The sequence below is a fragment of the Pleurodeles waltl genome, chromosome 5 (assembly GCF_031143425.1).
Source record: "Pleurodeles waltl isolate 20211129_DDA chromosome 5, aPleWal1.hap1.20221129, whole genome shotgun sequence".
NCBI classification, from domain to species: Eukaryota; Metazoa; Chordata; class Amphibia; order Caudata; family Salamandridae; genus Pleurodeles; species Pleurodeles waltl.
In genome coordinates this window covers 1,259,839,860-1,259,863,169 of record NC_090444.1, presented here as the reverse complement: position 1 = coordinate 1,259,863,169, position 23,310 = coordinate 1,259,839,860, and positions in this window count along the sequence as shown.

Here is a 23,310-nt window from a genome sequence, read left to right as displayed (position 1 = left end):
TTGTACTCTATGCCACTCTATGCTACTCTATTCCACTGTATGCCACCCCACTCTACAACACTCCACTGTATGCTATTCTACTGTATGCCACTAACCTGTACACTACTCCACTCTAGTCCACTCCAGTGTATGGCACTTCAATCTACACAACTTTAGTGTCCGCTTTTCAATTGGACCCCACTCCAATGTATGGCACTCTACTTTATGCTATTACGCTCTATCCCATGCCACAGTATACCACTCCAGTCTACACTACTCTATTATCTGCCACTCCACTGTACACTACTCCCCTACACACTGTTACACTCTATGTCGTCCTACTGTACAAATCTCCGCTGTCCACCACTCCACTCTAAACAATTAGATTGTACACAGCTCAACTCTACACCAGTCCACTCTATGCTACTACAGTGTATGCAACTCAACTCTAATCCTCTTCAGTGTATGCCACTTCACTGTATGCCACTACACTATACACTACTCCAGTAGATCCTATTCCACCTTAAGCCATTCAGCTCTATGCCACCCCATTCTATGCTATTCGACTGTATGCTACTCCACTATATGCTACTCCACTCTACGGCACTCCTGTTCTGTAATAGGACTGCATGATAAGGATGGCAACACCACTGAGTGTGGAGGACTCAGTGCACCCCACACTACTTGGCAGCTGTCGGACTAAATCCTGGCAAGCTCGCAGTGCATCACCATGACCACCTAACCTGTTGGGGCAAAAGGTAATTATAGAAACTTCAGCATGACACTTTGACTCCTCAAGGAAGTCATGGAAACAGATCGTACCCCTTTTAATTCAGTTACTCACACAGGCTGACGGTAAAAAAAATGGAATCACGACCATGGTGGAAACTGCCAACACAGACAGCCACTTTAACACTCCGACCGTCACGGCGGTAGCAACAAACACCACAGCGGTAACTGCCAACAGCCAGGCAAAAGACAATGTACAGCCCACCCCATTACAACACGCCCATCCGCCAGCTTCTCCGGGGCGGTACCAGCACCATCAAAAGCACAGTACTTGGAAGGGAAACCACTCACCTCTCGACACTCAAGGAAGAACCAGGACGCCAAGGAGCCCGAGCTGCACGTCCTGCCCATGCTGGTGTATCTTCTCATATATCAGGAGTACCAACTGCGGCGGCGACAACCATGGTGAGTACAGCACCTAGTAGACAGGGGAGGGGGGAGGAAAAAGAGAGTGACACACACATGCAACACGCAGCATCCCCACCCCCACCATCACCCCCAACACCATACACACAAACACATTCAACAACATCACATATACAGCCCGTGACCCTCTGGAATAAAACAAGGACAAAAGTAATTGAGTTAAAATAGTGATATATTAGAAATACTCAGAAATATGTTAATATCTCAAAAACTGTGTTTTCAAAATATACAATATGTACAAAAGGCGGGACAATGTCCACTGAAAATGTCTGTGGCCCACTGGGCCAAAACACATAGGCCAAGCCCACACTTAACTCCTGCCTCAATACGGAGAGAACAATTCAGGGGCATCAGGTCGGAAACACACAGGCACCTCAGGAGGATGGGGAAGGGAGGGGCACCTCAGCCAGAAGATGGTACAATGCCACTGATCCAGGAGGGGGCTCCATGTCCACAGCGATGTCCTGGGGAGTGCAATGCAACACGCACTCAAGTCTCTCAAGTGGGTTGTTTCCCCACTGCTTGGTCCTGGGGAGTGCAAAGCCACAGTCTCTCAAGTGGGTGCTTTGCCCACAGATTGGTCCTGGGGAGTGCAAAGCCACAGTCTCTCAAGTGGGTGGTTTACCCACTGCTTAGTCCTGGGGACTGCAAAGCCACAGTCTCTCTGATAGATGGCTTCTCCACTGGTTCTGGAGGGGGCTTTGTGCCCAGTGTGCTTCATCCTGCCAAGGATAGGGTGAGTGGATGCCTTTCTCTACTGGTTCTGGAGGGGGCTTTGTGCCCAGTTTGCTTCATCCTGCCAAGGATAGGGTGAGTGGATGCCTTTCTCCACTGGTTCTGGAGGGGGCTGTGTGCCCAGTGATGCAGCACTTGGGGGTGCCAGTTCACAATACTTCACCTGGGTGTCAGAGCCACGAGATTTGCACTGGTGAGGATGCATGATAGTCCATGGAGGCAAGGCTACATTCCATCCGCCGACGGCTACGGCTGCACAGTGGGGGTAGTGCCGGTGGTGGCGGGGGTGCTGCCAGTGGTAGGGGGAGGCTCCAGCCCTTCTCCTGCAGCCTCGGACGACGGCCCACTGGGGCTGCTGCTGCTGGCAGTGGTGCTATTGTCAGCAGTGCAGGTGGTGGTGCTTTCGGCAGTGCTTGCGGAGGGTCAGGTGGCGGTGCTGGCCGCGGTGTAGGTGCTGGTATTACCAGTGGTGGGGGGAGGCTCCAGCCCTTCTCCTGCAACCTCGCACGGCTGCCCACGGCTGCTGCTGACAGTAGTGGTGCTTGCGGTGGTGCAGGTGGCACTACTTGCGGCAGCGCTTGCGGTGGTGCAGGTGGCGGTGCTGGCCACAGTGCAGGTGGCGGTGCTGGCAGTTGTGCTGGTAGCCACCAGGCCTTCACCTGCAGGCTCGGGTGGCTGAAGTGCCTTGGGTAGTGTTTTGTGCCCCTTCCTGCCCTTGGCAGATGGTGGTGTCACCTTAAGTCTGGCAGCTGGAGTCTTTGAGGTGGCCTTGCTGGGTGGTTGTGGCTCCTTCCTCTTGCTGGATGCTGTCCCCTTCTTCACCTTGCCAGGTGGCACAACCTTCTTTGCCTTGGCTGGGGTTGGTGGCACACTGGCTGGGCTGATGGGTGCCCCCTTTGAGCCTCTGAAAGCTGCAGGAACCACAGCGGACGTGGACTTGGTGGCTGAGGTGCTGGCTGGGTTTGGTCACCCTGGCCCAAGGGGAAGGATGGGGGAAGGGAGGGGTAGCGAACAGGTCAATGTTGTCTAGGAAAAGCTTCTTAGGGACATTCGGTGGAAGAGGGTGAAGGTTTGGGAGTGGAGGAAGAGGGAGTGCTTGTAGGAGGTGTCAGTCTGCTGTGTTTGAGTGCAGGTTCATGAGCTGGTATGCTGTTGTGAGGTAGATGGCTGTTGGGTGGGTGTGCGCTTGCGTTTGTGTACTTTGGGAGGAGGGGTCACAGACACAGTGGGAGAGGACACAGGGTACATGTGCATGGATGTGGGGGTGGTGAATGTCAGTGAGGGCGTGCTGGTGATGGAGGTAGTGGATGAGGCTGTACTGCATGCAGATGTGAGTGGAGATGCTACTGGGAGGGAGGTGGATGACGAGGAGGAGGGGGACACAGTGGAGGCAGTGGATGTTGGTATGTCTGCATGGTGATGGTGCTTGTGTGAGTGCCTGTGAGATGACGTGTGGTGCTTGTGTTTTCCTGAGTCACTTCTGTGTGTTGATTTGGGTGAATGCTGGTCTGAAGGTGTGCTTGGGATAGGCTGGGGTTGAGGGGATTGGGACTGGGTAGAGGAAGTTGAAGGGGGGAGGCTAGAGACAGGGACAATGGCTGCCATCAGTGCGGAGGCAAGAGCCTGAAATGCTCTCTGATGGGCCGCCACGCCAGAGTGAATGCACTCCAGGTATCCATTTGTTTTTTGCAAATGCCTCTCGACACCCTGGATGGCATTCAGAATGGCTGACTGCCCAACAGTGAGGGATCTCAGGAGGTCAATAGCCTCCTCACTCAGGGCAGCAGGGCTGACTGGGGCAGGGTCTGAGGTGCCTGGGGCGAAGGAGATGCCCAACTTCCTGGGTGAGCGGGCACAGGAAACAGGCTGAGGGGTTGCTGGCAGGGAAGTGCTGGTAGGGGGGTGCCGGCTGTAGTGTTGTTGGGGTGGGCACAGAGGTATCCACCACCACCAGGGAGCTTCCAGGAGTCGCTGTCTGTGGTGTCCCCTCCTGTCTCTGTCGTGGTGCTCCCCTCGCCCTCCGTCCCACTGGTGCCCTCAGCCTCGCTGGATTTGGCCTCCAGGCCTATGTGTGATGGAGCTACCTCCTACTCCGGTGCCTCTGCTCCTCCGCCAGATGATGCTAATGCACACAAGGACAGGGTGACAAAACAAAAAGGAGTTAGAGAGACAGAGGATACACTTAGTCAATGCCAGCAACAACACTACCATTGGCGTACACAACACACAGGGAGCTGCCCTATGCACTAGGCCATGCACTACCAGTTACAATGCTAGTCACCAGCCCATGGCGGACATGGCATAACGCCATCAGCTGCACACCTGAAACCCACAGGACCCTGCCCAGTTGCAGATGCCCACTAAAACCATTGGGTTTGGAGTGGTTCAGAGCCTGCCCAACAAGGGACCTACCCTGCCATATTCGTCCTGGCCTAGGGGCACCCACAGTCAACATCCCGACCCAGGTAAAACCTTAACACGAGCCAACTCATGAATCTGAATTTGTACTCACCCCCTTGTGGCTGCTGTGATGCCTTCAAGCGCTCATCCAACTCCAGATATGCCATCCCCAGGATGCGGAACATCAGGGGGGTCAGGTTACGACAGGCACCCGTACCTCGTTGGGAGGCAAGCCCCAGCTGGGCCTCCGCCGTCTTTCTTGCCCAGCGGCGCCGGTCCTCCCACCGTTTGTGGCAGTGGGTGCTCCGCCTGTCAAAGACCCGCAGGGTCCGCACGTCCTTGGCGATGACATGCCAAATACCCTTTTTCTGATGGGTGCTGACCTGCAGGAAAAATACAGCAGAAAATGGATTAGTAATACCATCTGGACCGTCACACTCATGGCCCACCATATCCGTCCCATCCACTAACGCACATACCTTGACCACCATACATGCAGCACTCTGCCCAGGACAGCTCAGCCCCCCTACATGAGGCTTACACACAGAGCACTCCATACATTCATGGCCCATGCATCATGCTCACAGTGTACTCACCTGTTTGTCTGAAGGACCATAGAGTAAAGTGTAGTGGGGTAGGACCCCATCCACAAGCTCTCCAACTCCTCCGCAGTGAAGGCAGGGGCCCTTTCCCCAGACACATGAGCCATTGTTGCTTCCAGACACAGGTCACAGTAGCACTTACAGTGTAGGTCTTCTCCTGTTGAAGGTCAGGTAGCAAGTGAGTGAACAGAAAGAAAATGGCGGTCATCGCCATTGGCTCCTGGAACCCATAGGGCCCAATGATAATCAATGTGAAGTTGCGTGGCAGTCGGCGACCGCCTACCGCAACGGCGCACAAGGCCAGCGGAATTACCTCATTTCCACTTGTCCCTCCTCACAAGTCAGGCAGCTGCCATTTCAGGGGGTCACAGGCCATGGCACCTAACTGCGTCACAGCAGACATTGGCACATCAACTGGCTCTCGGTTCTGTAAATGAAGAGATGCATCATTATTTAAAATTATGTGTGAATATGACCCTCCACTCACCGTTTTCCTCCCTAGGCTTCAACTGCTGAGAATATGAGATGAAGACACATTATTTTAACATACAGACTTGATCGGGCCACAATCCAGGAACTGTGTGCCAATTGGAGCCAGACCTGATGTCAGCTATCCGCCAGCTCACAGGTATCCCCCCTCTAGTGCAGGCCCTGTCAGTGCTCCATTTCCTGGCAAGTGGTTCCTTCCAAGCGACAGTGGCCATGGCATCAGGGATGTCACAGCCTATGTTCTCCAAAGTGTTGACCAGAGTGTTGTCTGCCATGCTGAAACACATGTGCAGCTACATTGTATTCCCCCAGGTGGAGGATTTGGCCACAGTGAAAGCTGACTTTTATGCCCTGGGTCATATCCCCAACATTATTGGTGCCATTGATAGTACACATGTAGCATTTGTCCCTCCCTCCAGAGAAATGAAGAGGTGTTCAGGAATAGAAAAAGCCATCACTCTATGAATGTGCAGATGGTGTGTTTGGCTGACCAGTACATCTCCCATGTGAATGCCAAACATCCTGGTACTATGCATGACTCCTTTATCTTGAGGAATAGCAGCATCCCATATGTAATGACTCAACTCCAGAGGCACCGGGTGTGGCTAAAAGGGGAGCCCAAGGTCCCCACCCAGTATAAGTTGGTGTCTGGGTATGGGGTTGTCCCTAAGGGTGAGTGTGTGTCTAACATGTATCCCTCGATATTTGCAGGTGACTCTGGTTACCCCAACCTCTCATGGCTACTGACCCCAGTGAAGAATGCTAGGACAAGGGCAGAGGAACGTTACAATGTTGCATGTTGCACAACCTGGCCTTGAGACGCCAGGTGCCTTTTCTGTAGGAGGATGAGCCTGGAGATTGTCTTGAGGCAGCGGTGGAGCCTGTGGACAGTGAGGAAGAGGAGGCAGAGGAAGAAGATGTGGATAACAGAAGTAATATCATACAGCAGTACTTCCAGTGACACACAGGTAAGAAGCTGTAACTTCACTTTACTTTTCAGTTTTCTGTTGACCATTGTACATGGCAGTATGATTTCCCTATGTCTATGGCCACTTACTATACCCTTTGGCATCTCTATTTTCAGATCTCTGTGCCCCACTCTGACTCCTGGTGTGTTTACTGCTGCTCACTACAGGTCATACCAATGTATAAATTGCTGTACATATGAATTGCAATGGTTTCAGAATGTTGTACTAATACAAATGTCAATCAATTGACAGACTCCAGAATTGTATTTGCTCCAAGGGTGTTTATTGCAGTGCTAATAAGTAGAGGGGGATGTGCAATGGGCTGGGGTAATGGTGAAGGAATGTCCAATTAGAGTCCAGTCTATTGGTATCACAGGTGCATTGTCCAATGGGGCATAGGAAGGGGAGCAATGGCAGTTCAAGGTGGACAGGGTGACAGAGTGGGACAGAAGGGTGACAATCAGGAGAGTTTTATTTCCTGGCAGGGGTCTTGGCAATGTTCTCTGGCTTCTGCCTGGATTGCAGGGACTGTTTGTGGGGTGGTTCTCCTCCTGCAGGGGGTGGGATGCTGGTGGCCTGTTGTCCGAGTGGCGAGGCCTACTGTCCACTAGCGCCAGTGGAGGTGGAGGGCTGTTCATCGGTGTGGCTAGTGTCATGGGCCCGTTGTTGTGCCACTGCCTCCCTCATGGTTTTGGCCATGTCAACCAACACCCCTGCAATGGTGACCAGGATGGTGTGGATGTGTTTGAGGTCCTCCCTGATCCCCAGGTCCTGTCCGTCCTGTAGCCGCTGGGTCTCCTGCAACTTGGCCAGTATTTTGCTGAAGGTCTCCTGGGAATGTTGGTACGCTCCCAGGATCCCTGCAAGTGCCTCGTGGAGAGTGGGTTCCCTGGGCCTGTCCTCCCCCTGTCGCACAGCAGTTCTCCCAGCTTCCCTGTTGTCCTGTGACTCTGTCCCATGAACCATGTGCCCAGTGCCACTGACCCCAGGTCCCTGATTTTCTTGGGTTTGTGGGGTCGCCTGGGGTCCCTGTAGTGGTGGACACACTGCTGATTGATGTGCCCTGGGGACAGTCGTATGGGCCCACTGGGTGGGTGCAGTGCTGGTGTTTTCTGAGGGGTTAGGCTCTGTGGTCTTATAGGACTGTGGCAGGGTAACCGACTGTCCAGAGGTCCCTGATGTGCCAGGTTGGTCATCGTGATCACTGTGCAGAGCTGCTGTCATCACTGTGGGCCTCTTCTGTGGAGGGACTGGATGTGGCTGGCACCTCCTCTCCAGTGCCTTTGAGTGGGGGTCCTGTGGGGATGAAAATACAGTGTTATTGTATCTGCATGTGCCATCTTGTGCATGGGTGTGCATGGGTGTGTTTCCCTTTATGTTTGTGATTGCCCTGTCAGCTTTGCCTTGTGTGTGTGGTGCTTTTGTGGGCTAGGTGATTCTCTCTAATGCAGGTCTGTGATGGGGGTCCATGCATTGGTGTAGCATGCAGGGCTTGGTATTAGGATGGGTGGGTTGTGATAGTGGGGTATATGTGAGGTGGTGGAGTGATGGGGGTGAGGGTAGGGGTTTGGAGTTTGTGATGGCATGCAGGTAGGGTGGGGGATACAGTAGTAAAGATTTTACTTACCAGAGTCCAGTCCTCCTGCTACTCCTGCGAGGCCCTCAGGATGCATGATCGCCAAGACTTGCTCCTCCCATGTTGTTAGTTGTGGGGAAAGAGGTGGGAGTCCACCGCCAGTCCTCTTTACAGCTACCTGGTGTCTTGCAACCATGGATCGCACCTTCCCCCGTAGGTTGTTCCACCTCTTCCTGATATCATGCCTTGTTCTTGGGTGCTGTCCCACGGCGTTGACCCTGTCCACGACTCTTCGCCATAGCTCCATCTTCCTAGCAATGGACATCTGCTGCACCTGTGATCCGAATAGCTGTGGCTCTACCTGGATGATTTCCTCCACCATGACCCTTAGCTCCTCCTCTGCTGTGAGGTGCGTAGATGGTGTATGGGTGATGATGTTCTGTGGCTCAGATTGACTGGATGCTCCTGGCATGTCTCTCTCTCTGTTCGCAATCTTTTTTTTCCGTTGAAAGGGTTGTGGGTAATGTGGGTGTGTGTTTTATAGTGGTCTGAGTGCGTGGGTGTGGTGTTTTTATGTGTGTCAGGTATGTGTATTTTGAACTGTCCAATGTGGTGTAGTTTTGTTAGTGTATGTGTATTTTGAGGGCGGTGGTCTGTACCGCCAATGGTTTACAGCAGTTGAAAGACTGCAGCGGTGATTCGTGGGACCTGATACTGTGGGCGCATTTCTGTTGGCATAACAGTGTGTGTTTTGGTACCTCCAGTTTATCACTGACCTTTGGTCTGGCGGACTTATGTGGGTGTCTGTATAGTGGCGGAATTGTCTGTGTGGGTTATAATACCAGTAGTGGTATACCACTGCGGTCACGGTATGTTGGCAGCCATCAGCACGGCGGTAGGTGGCATTTATCGCCAGGGTTGTAATGAGGGCCTATATCTAAATCTGAGAGCATAGTGGTTGTAACACTCTGCCTGGCCCAATTTCATAGCTGAATAGAAAAGCAGTGGTCTGCTTGTGATGCAAATGGCCGTCTCCTCAATAAGCTGAGATATCAGTGCCACATCATTGAAGCTGTCGTCAAAAGGAAAGCATCCCAGGATGATCATGACCGGAATGCCCTCTACCTGCTCTTGGCCTAAGTGTTTTTTATATAATGATCCATGCCTCGTTTGGAAAGCCGCTCTAATGTAATGCTGTGTTTCAGAGACAGATGCTGACTCCTTGGCTGGCAAATACAAGTTAACATATCATGATTTGTGCGTCCAAGTCTTGGACAAAGAATACAGATTGTGAGTAGTACAAGGATGATGAAAAGTGCAGCTTGATCTCTGCCTTCCTAGAAGAACCAACTGGTAAAAATGATAGTTGCTAAAATATGAATAAAAATTAATGTAAACGTAAAATGAGACATGAGTCGTGCAACTAGGCTAAGACAGGGGTGCTCGAACTGGGAACAAAAGTACTTACAACACCCTCCCCTTGCTAGTCTAGGAGTGCAGACTCTAGTATCCTTAAACAAATGAAAGATCAAGAAAAGTAAAACTATAAGTACTGTAAAAATCATAACGATGTCCATGTTGACAAGCAGAACATTCCAAAGAAAAAATGGCCAATTAAAAGACATTTTTCGTTTAATAAAATGGGTCTGAATTAAAAGTCACTGGAATCCTAAATGAGGTCATCAAACACATCAGTGAAGATGGAATCTAAGATGGACTCTATTTCGGCAGATGATATTAGCACCAAAGCCCCATCCCAAAGGTCAAAGGAGCACACGTGATCCATAGCCTGACCTTTAGCTGAGGGGGCAGAGTTTCGTGCAGTCCCAGATGACTGAGAACCAGCCGCACTTGGGCCGGATCTCCAGGTAAATCTGGCGTGGTTGAAAAACTCAGATAGAGTGTTAAAATGAGTGCCAGAATCTTCACTGTTTGTAACACTGACTGGGTTTTGGAGTCACGATGCAGGAACGCAGGTGGGGTGTCAGCAGCAGCAGCACGGCACAGCACGGCTCCGACTACTGCAAACGCCGAGAGACATGGACACAGAGAGCAGAGAGCAGGTGTGAGGGGGCATGTGAGCCCCAAAACTTTTGGAACTCTTCTCTCCTCGTCTCTCTTCTCCCCCGGTCCCGATGCTGCCTCACCTTTCATCTTTCACCTGACAGACAGGTAGACAGAGGCCCGGTGCTCTTCTCATCCCTTCACTTCACTCCTCCAGCATTCCTCACCTTGTGCCTCTTCTGCTGCCTCCTGATTGCCTTCCAGTTGCTTTCCGCCCAGTCTTGGAAGTGAGGAGCTAGGCATCGTGGTGGTGGACGTGAGGTTGACCAGCACCTGAGTTGAGGGCTGTAATGGCAGCGTTGATACCTCCAGTGAGATGGTGAGTCTTGGTGTATTGGGATCCTGGAGTCAGGGGTTGAGTGGCTACTGTGGCTGGTGCTGGTTCAAGCACTGCCGGTGCAGCTTGTCCGGTGCAACTGTGAACCTTGGGTGTTGATCCCTTGTGCCACACTCCTCTCATTATCCCACCCCCCCTAAAAAAAAAAAACTCACCTGACCCTCTCAATCACCCATCATTGCCTCATCACCTCACAAGTTTCACAGCCTCATAGCCTCACAGACTAATAATAATATTCAACGGCAACAGTGCAATACTGCTTGGTTCTTTAGTAGAGTACTTCTGAGCGAGCTTGTGCCCCCCCAGCCGATGGTGTCAAAAAGTCAGAATACAGCAGTGGACAGGCAGGGGGTGAGGCGGGGCTCAATACTGTGCTGAGGCTGAGGCAGTAGTCTCTGACAGTCAGTTGTACTCTTTACAGGCCGTCCTATCTCTAAGCCTGAGCCGATTTACCCGCCATACTTTCCTGTTCTGACCTTGGAGGATCACCGAAGGAGGAAACCATGACTTTAAAGAAACTCCACTCAGAACGTATGTTGCCTGGAAGGTCCTGTGTAAAAACCAGATCTGACCCTCTTTGAATTAAAGGCATTTAGGCTATTCAGCTAAAAAGTCAGAGTCAACTATTTTCCTTCTGGGAGAAAGGTAAATCTTCCCAGGACGAGTTGAAGTGCGATATCTCTGTGGTCCCAATTGAGGGCATGGAGCTAAATGAATTTTTATAAAAAAAAGTCCTTGAAAGATGCTTATCAAGTGGAGAATAGCTTGAGGGGGGGGGCTGAAGATCTTGCAGGAGCTAGCTAACCGATCCTCTCCTTCAGTAACTACAGAGCATACTCAGGGCTCTCTGAAGGCCCTAACCCTGTTTGGAACACAGCCTCCCCCCTCCCTCAGTCTATCATTTGCTAATTCTCCACCTCTGGAGCAGCTCATGTTTGCACCTCAGGAACCTGGTGCTCAGTTAAAAACCACGGATTCGTCGGCTACTGACTTACATGACTTTACCCTGCCTGATTTTGACTTAAATTTTGGCAGTAGATATGGAAATTAGGTAAAGGACCACTCTTTGTCTTCTGGGGCACCTCTGATAGCACCCCTTTCCACAGGACCATAGATGTTTAATAGTCCTACCTCTCTGCAAGACTCTGTCTATTCTCATCTATCAGTGAGCTTAGTCGATGATCCAAGTAGTATAATACCGAGTCAACCTCTAGATCAGGAGGTGAGGCTCTCTACCTCCTTGACTAGGTTGGAAAATCTGCTCTCTTCTATCCTTAAATTGTTGGAGAAATTTGTAGGTGGATCAGACTGTGTCCTTGAATCAGTGACGGCTATCCTGAAAGAACTGACTAAAGATAACAAAAACCGGCATGTCCCCACAGACCCTTGTGAGGTACGGTCTGTGGCTTCATTAACTTCATCGTCCATAAAGGAACAGACCACGCCCAGTAAGGGCTCCAGTGTGGAGGCAAGTACACAGACCTCTAAACCTTATAGAAATAGATCATGTGACAAAAGGTCTTTGCAGGATAGCCCAGTGGACTTTATCAGTCACCCCAAGCTGTCACTAAGCAAGAGGAAAATCCTAACCTTGCTGCGCAGGAGGTATTTCCAATCTTCAAAATTCCATCTAATCGTAAGAAAGGTTACACAGACATGCAGTCTCCTTCAAAAAGAGTGGAAGGAAACTATAAGAAAAACAAGAAATGTAAGAGGAAGAACCTTAAAAATTTGATAATCAAAGAAAAACAGGCCCAAAGGTTTAATAGAAAAGGCAGACAAAAAGTACATTTTCCTGGGTTAAGTGATTCCCCACAAGTCCACCTGTAGTCTTTAAATTCAATTGCTCAACCCTCTTTAGAGCTCTGCCCCTCTCCAGGGCTAACTTTACCAACCTTCCCACCCTCAAAAGAGCATGGTTTGGATACCAGGAGGGTGCTCCCCCCCTCCTCTTGGGTGGTCTCCTGCCTTGAACCCAACAGCTCCAGTATTCTTGCCTCTAAGGGCTTCAGGAGAGCTCAAGGATGCCCCATGGACATAGGTTCCCACTGAAGAGGGTCACTATGGGGCTCCCCTCACTTTAGATTTTTCCCCTCTCTTTGATGTTGACCTAATTTTGACAAATCTACTGTGTTAAACTGCTTTTCAGACTCTAACTCACTGAAGTCAATTCAAAGTGATGACATTGCCCTGGTTTCGCTATTGGACACTGATGAAAGCTGTAAATCAAGGATTACATTTCATTGTAAGCGTGTAATGAACTTGGTCCTCCAAAATGCTGACTTTCTGCAGTGCCCGGGTATTGATGTAGTTCCTTTTCTAACCTCTAGCCTTACCGGGGGTAGCGATAAGAGGGCTGGGGAAAAAAACGTAGATACGCCCACAGATTGCTATCCAGTATCTGAGTCCAACAATCATCCTGGCCACTATGAGTTCAGGCCTAGGATGGACATGCAGGCACTTAAAGTGTCTTTAGTTGGAAACAATAGACAGGTATTTGTGCGGGAGATAAGGGCTATCCCTGACCAAAGTGTGTATGATTTGGATGGGTGGAGTTGGCTCCCGGGTGTCTTGACCCAGGCATGGGGGTCCAGACCACCATCTAGCTACATTTGAACTAGCGCAGGCCTAAATATTATCACCTAGAATATATCAGGGATAAAATATGCAAAGGAAAAGTTATTTTCCCTTTGTTCCCTAAAGCCTGATTTGATTTGCCTTCAGGAGACATGGGCAGATGGAGATCTACTGTGGGATGATTGTTATGTTGTCCCCTACAAGGCCGCCCTGTCCTGGAGGGGGCATTCTAAGGGAGGTGTGTCCTGTCTGCTGTAAACTAGACTTAAGTGGAATTTAAAATGTTTTAAAGACCCCAGTAACATTTTTATGGCCTTATCTCTCCAGTTGCAAAATAATACAGGTTCTACCTCTCTATTATTGATAAATGCCTACATTCACCCTGATTCGGACTATGATGTTTCAATACAAAAGGTTTTTGCCTACTTAAAAAATGCTATGAATAGTGAGTCCCCTTCATTTATAGTCTTAGTGGGTGACCTAAACGTTAAGATGTCTAACCATGCCATAATGCAAGTCCGCAAGATTGAGAGAGAAACATCCCTGTGTATTCCAGCCTGCCTCTTCCCTTCCTCGATTAGAACAAATAAAAGAGGGAAACTCTTGCTTAATCTCCTCATGGAAAGTGACTGTATTATCGCAAATGGCAGATCTCCATCCGACTCCCCTGCCTAATTTACCCATCTTGCTCCGTGGATAAGGCATTCTTAGACTATGTTATAATGGGAGTTTGCATTTTCTCCTTGTTAGTTGATTTAATAGTCATGAACACTCTGCTTAGAGATCGTAACCCTATCTTATTTTCACTAGATTTTAATCTGTTAATGACTAGAGCTCGGGAGTTGAATGGGGCAAGGCCAGTCTTTGACAAAAAGACAGGAAGGTCCCAGTGGGATCCCAGAAGGTTGTTGGGTGTCAGAGAATCATTGGATTCTATGGTTATAGGCCTCGATTCCTGGGAGGGTAATGAAATGATTAATTTTACAAAATGTATGTCTCAGTTGCGAAATAGCATTCCCAAAAGTAGTCACAGGATTATCTGGCGTCCTCTTCTTGCCTTAACAGGGTAATAAACAGCTTGGTTCGGGCACAGTATGTAGACTACTCATCCATAAGAAATGCCAGGGTGGCTCCACTAAAAAGGAGAAGGAAGCGTATAAGCTACGCACCACAAGAAATGCTTGTAACAAGCTCTGGATTCTTCTCAGGAAAGAAGCAGTAAAGGGTCAAGCTAGACGTTTTTCCACCCTGGTCGGGGAAGGGGTGTGGAACTAGAATTTGATCCTCTCCAATCGCCATATTGACTGCCCAGTGGTCTCAATTCTTCACCTTCTTGTATGCCTCAAATGGGGTGGTATTTTCTCGGCCCCTTGAAACTAAAGAGCAGCACTCCACCCTCTACCCGTCAGTGAAAGAAATAGAACAAGCTATTCAGTCCATGCGTCTCTCTGCTGAAACGGGCCCTGACAGTGTGCCCATTTCAGTAGTAAAATAGGATATCAGTCCTTGGAGCAAGATCTTATTTGTGGGCTTTCATAGGTGTTTTATCTCTCGACGTATCCCCTCTTCATGGACCGGCAGCATTATTATACCTTTATTTAAGAAGGGCGACCGTAATTGCCCTGCTAACTATCGGCAGATTGCCCTTCTAGACAAAGTAGGAACAATCTTTGCAAAATGTGTGCTCTCAAGACACTGATTGGGCAGAGGAGAATAATATTATCCCCTTTGAGCAAGCGGCGTTCAGGCGCAACCAAAGTACAAAAGACAATATTGCAATGTTACAAGTCATTTCAGAAAAGTATGTGAAATTAAGAGGCAGAGCGGTTTATGCCGCTTTTATCGATTCCTCAACAGCATTTGATAAAGTAGAACTTTTATGGGGAAAATTGGCCACTCTGGGTATCCCGCCCAACCTCCTTGAGTCACTGATTGCTCTTCACTCTTCCACATGGTGCAGAATCCTCTTGGGGGGGGCATAGAGGTTTATCACCCGAGATGCCTACTCTGAATGGATTAAAGCAGGGATGCCTCCTGGCACCCTTACTCTTTTCCTTATACATCTTGGACTTGCCCTCTTTTTTATCTCAAAGCCAGGGTTTCCCCCCACCCAAATAGGCAGACGCCCAGTTTGTTGTTTACTATATGCAGATGAAAATATTATTTTTGATCTAACCCCTAAAGGCCTACACAACCATCTTTAATATTTGTCACAGTTTTCTGAGTCCCACTTTTTAAAGATTAATGTTTAGAAGAGCAAGATTTTGCGCCTCCATGGTAACAAAAAAGTGAAATTTTCTAATTTCCATTGGGTATTAGGTAACCAAAAACTGGAAATCGTGAATTCTTATACCTTTTTAGGGAATCTTAGTGATGTAGCCCACATTACCTCTAACAAATCTAAAGCTGTTGCTCAAGCAAGAGGTTTGGGGGCGTTATATGTGGCTATGGGAAGAAGGCATTTTGCCCATCTCTTAGTGGTTTACCGAGCTAAGATCCCCACTTCCCTTCTGTATGGTTTGGAATTCATAGATTCATCCAAATGGAGGTTCCTGAATCTTCTGGAGGGTAATATCCTCAGAAAGCTTTTATCTGTAAATACAGCTGTGTCGGTGGCTGCCCTAAGGCTGGAATTGGGCTTAAGAAGTGTGTTTGTCCAGGGACTAGCGGGGTCGCTTCCCTCATGAAGGCTGACGATAATACTCTAAGGGCTTTACTGCAAAAAGAAATCTTTGTGAAAAATTATGCCTTCAGGCATACCTTCTCCACAAACCTCACATACGCTCTAGAAATGCTTGAGGTAGACTTCAATCAGGTCTTGGCTATCCCTTCCCCACAATTAAAAAGCAGTTTAAAACAGGTAATATGGTGTTTAAGTTACCGATTGAACTTTGAGAGCTGTGCAAAAAGAAGAACGTTCTCAATTTGGCACCAGAGTTTCTCCAAGCCTTGTACATCCCCCAAATGAACTGTTCTGTTATTGAGTTTTTAACTTTTTACAATGATTTTTACATATCTTTTAAGATGCATAATGGTTCTTTTCGGGTGGTCAAAGAAAGATATGGGAGCAAGGTGTTGGGATGAAAGGTCCAAGTTACCCTCAATTGAGTGAGATTAATTGAACAAACTGTTTTATTATTATTACTAATTTTATTATATTATTATTATATTTGGATACTACGGCCAGTTCTTCATTGATATATGTATTCTGATATTTTATGCTTTTGTTCATGTATGTATGTTTTATTTTCTTATTATGTGGATCTCGTTTAGAGTTCCAAAACACAAAATAAATAAATTGAATTGAATTGACTGTATCTCAGCTGATGACCTTGCCACTTGTAGGTCAGAGGTTTCATGGGCAAATGTCAGTGCCATTTTTTATAAACAATAGTACCTTTAAGTCCGCTCGGCTTGTCAAAATTGACATTGGAAGCGGTATGTGAGGCCACAAATTTGCTACTTTAATATTATGTCTGGGTGGGAAAAGTACATTTCCACAGCAGGTTACTATTTGAGAAACAGAAATCACACATGGGACACCTTTTCTCATCCCAGAGCAGCCGTGATCACCCGGCATTAAGTAAGTCATATTTGAAAGTAACTGAATTACTGGGTGAATCAAAAGAGACGGGAATACCTTTCAAGTAGCAGGCTAAATTAGCCACCGGCACGTTGTTGTGCATTGCCACCTGTTTACAAATCACTGAATGGCTTTCAGAAGTCTCGCACTCACTTCCCTTAAGAGAAACTTATTTTTCCCTACTAATACACTTGTAATTGAAAGGCAGTTCCTACACATCATGAATGTAACTCTCTCCTAAGTGTTCAAATCTGCCATTGGAAAGTGTTTTAGAAATAAAGTGAATGGAAATGTAGAAATCAGCAGTGTTATCACCCAATGTATTAACCATATTAAAGATGGTGCTTCCACCATTGTGAAAGGCAATTTCTCCAATTTTTCTATATTAACGCATGATGTGACTAGCTTCCTTCTTTGAAATAATGTGTTATTTTCTAGTAAGGTTGAAAGGACTAAATAACTCTGTAAAGTTCACTTGCTTCCTCTTCAAGATTTGCAATGTCTAATTCAACTGCATAATGGACTTAAACTGGCTCTGTCCACGTTGATATGATGAATGATGTCTATTGCAGGTTACACTATTTTATTTAAAGTGTAAATATGAGTGGGCAGTGGGTTCATACCATTATCAACTATAGCTAAAGCTTTCTCTACATTTTACTTATCTGTTTGCCTTAACTAGCAGGCACTTCTACTTGTGAAAGCTTCCATATGTTGTTGTATACAATAATCTTTGAGTTTGAGGTTTCCTAGGTCCTTGAAGATATCGTGGAATTAACCCCTTTGCTGCCAGGCCTTTTTCCCCTCAGGTGCCAGGCCTTTTTTGGCTATTTGGGGCAGTTTGCACTTAGGCCCTCATAACTTTTTGTCCAAATAAGCTACCCACACCAAATTTGCCTCCTATCTTTCCAACATCCTAGGGATTTTAGAAGAACCCAGAGTTTGTGGGTTCCCTTTGAGGAGACCAAGAAATTAGCCAAAATATAGCGAAAACTTAATTAAAAAAAAATGGGAAAAAGGGCTACAGAAGAAAACTTGTAGTTTTCCCCCTGAAAATTGCATCAACGAATGGTTTGCGGTGCTGAAATCACCATCTTTCAGCTTTCAGGAACAGGCAGACTTGAATCCGAAAACCACATTTTTCAATGCAATTTTGGCACTGAACATACCCCATTTTTACTACTTTTGTGCTTTCAGCCTCCTTCCAGTTAGTGACAGAAATGGGTATGGAACCATGCTGGATCCCGGACAGCTCAATATTTCTGAAAAGTAGATAAAATTCTGAATTCAGCAAGGGGTAATTTGCGTACATCCTACAAGGTTTTCCTATGGAAAACAACAGCTAAACTGAGGTAAAAAAAAAACAGCCATTTCTCTCCACTTTTTACTCTGCAACTTTTTCCTGCTATGTCAGATTTTCAAAAGCAATATACCGTTCTATCTGCTGGACTCTTCTGGTCATGGGGATATATAGGGCTTGTAGGTTCATCAAGAACCCTAGGTACCCAGAGCCAATAAATGAGATGGACCTTGCAATGGGTTTTCATTGTATACAGGGTATACAGCAATTTATTTGGTAACATATAAAGAGTCAAAAATAGGTATCAAGGAAACCTTTGTATTTCCAAAATGTGCACAAGATAAGGTGTTGAAAAGCAGTGGTTATTTGCACATCTCTGAATTTCGGGGTCCCCATACTAGCATGTGACCTACAGGGCATTTCTCAAATAGTGAACTTTTTTACACATTGTCTTACATTTGGAAGGAAAAAATGTAGAGAAAGACGAGGGGCAAGAACACTTGTTCTTCTATTATGTGTTCCCCCAAGTCCCCCAATAAAAATGGTACCTCAGTTGTGTGGGTAGGCCTAATGCCTACAACAGGAAACGCAATATGGACGCATCACATTTCCCCAAAGAAAACAGACCTGTTTTTTGCAAAGTGCCTAGCTCTAGATTGTGGCCTCTAACTCATCTAGCACCTAGGGAAACCTACCAAACCTATACATTTTTGAAAACTTGACACCTAGCGGAATTCTGAATGGGGTGACTTGTGGGGCTCTCACAAGGTTCTATTATCCAGAATCCTTTGCAAACCTTGAAATTTTCCCAAAAAACACCTTTCCTCACATTTCGGTGGTGGAAAGTTCTAGAATCTGAGAGGAGCCACAAAATTCCTTCTACCCAGCATTCCCCCAAGTCTCTCAATAAAAATGGTACCTCACTTGTGTGTGTAGGCCTAGTGCCCGTGACAGGAAATGCCCTAAAATGCGAAATGGACACATCACATTTTCCTAAAGAAATTGTCTGGATGTGGATTTTGGCCTCTATCTCAGCCGGCACCTAGGGAAACCAATCAAACCTGTGCATTTCTGAAAACTAGACACCTAGGGGAATCAAGGATGGGGTGACTTGTGGGGCTCTCATCGGGTTCTTTTACTCAGACTCCTTTGCAAACCTCAAAATTTGGCAAACAAAATACTTTCCCCTCACCTTTCGGTGATGGAAAGTTCTGGAATCTGAGGGAGTCACAAACTTACTTCTACCCAGCATTCCTCCAAGTCTCCTGATAAAAATGGTACCTCACTTGTGTAGGTCAGCCTAGTGCCTGCAAAAGGAAATGCCCTAAAACACAACGTGGACACATCACATTTTCCCAAAGTAAACTGACCTGTTTTTTTGCAAAGTACCTAGCTGTGGATTTTGGCCTCTAGCTCAGCCGGCACCTAGGGAAACCTAGCAAACCTGTGCATTTTTTAAAACTAGACACCTAGGTGAATCCAGAATGGGGTGACTTGTGGGGCTTTCACCTGGTTCTGTTACCCAGAATCCTTTGCAATGCCTTAAAACACAACGTGGACACATCACATTTTCACAAAGAAAACTGACCTGTTTTTTTGCAAAGTGCCTAGACGTTGATTTTAGCCTCTAGCTCAGCAGGCACCCAATGAAACCTACGAAGCCTGTGCATTTTTTTAAAACTAGACACCTAGGGGAATCCAGGAATGGGTGACTTGTGGGGATTTTACCAGGTTTTGCTACCTAGAATCCTTTCTAAACGTCAAAATTTGGCAAAACAAGCACTTTTTCCTCAGATTTCGGTGATGAAAAGTTCTGGAACCTGAGGGGAGCCACAAACTTCCTTATACCCAGTGGGCCATATTTATACTTTTTGACGCAAAATTGCGCTAACGCAATTTTGCGTCAAAAAAATTTGCGCCGTCTAACGCCATTTGGATGCGCCATGCGGGCGTCAAATTTATACTTTGACGTACGGCGGCGCAACCAACAGGTGGGAGTCATTATTTCGTGACGCACACAGCGTCGGTCTGTCGTAAAGGAAACCAACGTAAATGCGACGCACATCACTGTGGGTCGATTTACGACAGCGCAATCGTGAAAACGCCGGTTTTTTTCACGCAATAGCGTCACATTTTTGCGCGAAAACTGCCCTTTCAGGAGAGGAGACCCAAAATGGATCCTAGATGCCCCAACAGACCCCAGGAGGATGAGAGCAGACCAGGAACCAGCCAGGAGGAAGCATACAGGACCCAGGACATTTAAAAAAAAAAAAGAAAGTGTCGCTTCAGTGCAGAGGAGCAGGAAATCCTGGTGAAAGAGGTGACGGAACACCAGCACCAACTTTTCATCTCCTCAAAATTGCCACTCAGTAGGAGAGAGGCCATCTGGAAACAAATTGTGGACAAGATTAACAGTGTGGCTGAAGAACGCCGGACAGTCACCGAGTGTAAGAAACGCTGGCATGACTGCAAACGTAGGACCAAAGAGAAAATGGCCAGGAACAGGAAGGCAGCAATGCAGACTGGAGGGGGGAGTCCAGCACAACAGGAGGCCCTGGACCACATGGAGGAGATGGTCGCAGCCGTCATCCCGGAGGAGATCGTCACAGGGATTCAAGGACTGGACAGCGCAGACTACCACGACACTACGCACATGCAGGGTAAGTCGCATGGGGAATCATAATACAATAATGGGGACTGTAAGCAGGGGGGGATACCTACTACACAATGCATGTAAGTCAGCACATATATGAAGTGGCATGGGGAAAGGGGCATGGCAGGGGGGCATGCCCAGTACTGACCGAAGCTGGGGCACGACAAAATACAGCAACCACAACAGTCCCACGGGGACATCCTGTAATTACAACAAGAGAGCCAAGGGAAAGCAGTGACAGGTGGGAAGGACACTACCTCAAATCCACATCCAGGCACTTGTATTGCAAAATCTATTCTACATCAACTAGGTCCCTATCTGTAATGCAGTAGCAAATACAACAACTGTAACTTAACTGCAAACACAGTTGACAATAACACCTCTCATCTCTGTGCAGCTATAGTACCAAATGGCAGAAACCCCACCCTGGAACATACATACCTAAATTAGGGGGTGAGGGTGACATCTGCAATTACTCCTAGAAATAAGACAAAGGTACCAGTACACTCAAATGCCGAATGTCCATAACTGACACATACATAAGCCTAAGTAAATAGCAATAGGAGCCACACAGCACTAACGATACACACATGCTGCATACGTCAGGGTCCCTCACGTGCCTGGCTAACAAGGCTACATCACTAATGTCATACTGCTCAGACAACAACATTGAGGAGGGGACACAGGCAACTGGTCACTGAAACACACCTGCAAAGTCGGACAAACAAATAAGACCTTCATACGATAAACAGGCCAATCCAATTCAAAACACATCACCCAACACCATCTCAAAACATCAAGAATGTTTACATCCATACCACATCCTAACATTGACATGCATAGGTAATGCCACGTTACATGTACAGATCATGCAATGTGAATAAAAAGTGTATGGGGCAGGGCCTGAGAGGCAAGTGTGCTGGCAGGGCAGTCACAACACCCACAGTCAGTCAAAGTGTAGTGTGGCAAGTGAAACGTATACTTTGCTCATTAGCCTCAGGCTGGAGGCCTTTGTGCATCTTACCCTGAATGTACTTATACTCATTTGCTGACATCTAAGTGCCTCAGAGCACTTTGCACTAAATGATTCTCATTGCCCTTCCTATCAGTTAATGTAGCAAATAGTCAGTCCTAAGGTGTTGTCAATTAGTCAAATCACACTGTTTTGCCTACTTCTGCACTGGAGTTTGCCAGAACATATTCACTCTGTGCCCCAGTCAAGGATACCGTCTGGTACGTTGCTGATAGATGTGGTAGGGGTCAAGGTTTGGCATTCCTGCTTATGGAAACTTTGTCATCACCATGACATATGTCTTTTACATTCACTCCCTTGTCCCAAGACACGCATGGGGGAGTTTCCAAACAGAAAATAACAACTAGATGCTGCCTGCCTTGCTGCTGATGCACAACCAGATCCTAGCCCATTCCTCTGATATGAGGGATGATGTCTCCCCTGTGATTCTGACAGGCAACCTCCAAACTTAACAAGCTGTGCTATACATAGAACATGCAGGGGGAGAGTAGAAACAGTTAGGCACCATGAAAGCTGTGTACTAATGTATTACTCTCCTGCGGACTATTTCAATTCTAACAGTGTGTATTGTTTGTGTAAATGGGGCTCACACCTAAATTCCTACAAGTCAGTTGTACAATGAAACTTCATATCAAACTAATACTGTCTATGTCATTTGTGTATGGGAACCTACCGGAAAAGATACAAATGTGTAGGACCTGAGTGACCACCACTTCCCTGAGAAGTTCCAAAGATGTCATGCGCTCGGATGTCTAAACATTCCTTTGATGTGGGAGACCAGAGGCACTGCTAGTTAGTCTTAGCTAAATTGAATATCTGGGTGACAGAGTTATTTTCAAGTGGGTCAAACTTAGTCCCCCACACCATTAGCTATCCTGCTGCCTAGAAAGCCAAGAATCACATGTTGGATAATGAGAGCCCACCCTACAAAATGTCCCTCCATAACAATAGTGAAACACTGAGTGAGGAGTTGGAGAAAAAAACACCTATTCCTAAATAATTACAAAGCAACACCTAGAGGCGACCTGGCAGACATGTCTGAAAGATCCATATCAAACATGTGACACACAGGTGGGCCATAGGCCTACAACAATGCCCTATGACGGACAGCAGATACCTAGACAAACACAGAGTACAATGTTAAGGCATCCAAAGGCTTGTATCTTACTGCAAAATTGTCACAACACAGACACACTAATTGTACCCTGTTTCATTGCAGAGGAACACGGATCTCCTGCTGATCTGCCTGTCCATGAGTTCCCTGATGACATGGATGACAACACCATCAACCTCCCACAAGAGACCATTGACATGGTCCTTGAAAGCCTCCAAACCCCACCTTCAGTCACAAGGAGGAGCACAGAAGAAGCAGCCACCAAAGTAGAATCACCCGCCACCCCAATTGTAAGACCTGCCAGCTCCAACACAGCTGAGGACTCTGACGACACTGGCACCAGCTTCGAAAGAACTGTTGTTGGGGTCCAGCGGGAGCTGGCCAAGGAGGTGCGGGTGGGGATGCAAAAATATGGCAGCCAGCCTTGAGGGGGTGCGTTCGTGCATGTTGTCAACTGCTGATCAGGCAGCTGCAATGCAAGCCAGAAATGTTCTCTTGGAGGACATTTCAAAAACACTGAAGGAAATTGGCACAGATGTCATCCAGTTGACACAACAACTCAAACTGCAAGCCACTCAACGTGTGCACGAATGCAACATAGAACCCCTCAGGGCCGACCTGGCTGCCTACCATCGGGATGTGGCTGCCATTCTGAAAAACCAGCAGGCCCTCCTTGCTGCAGTAC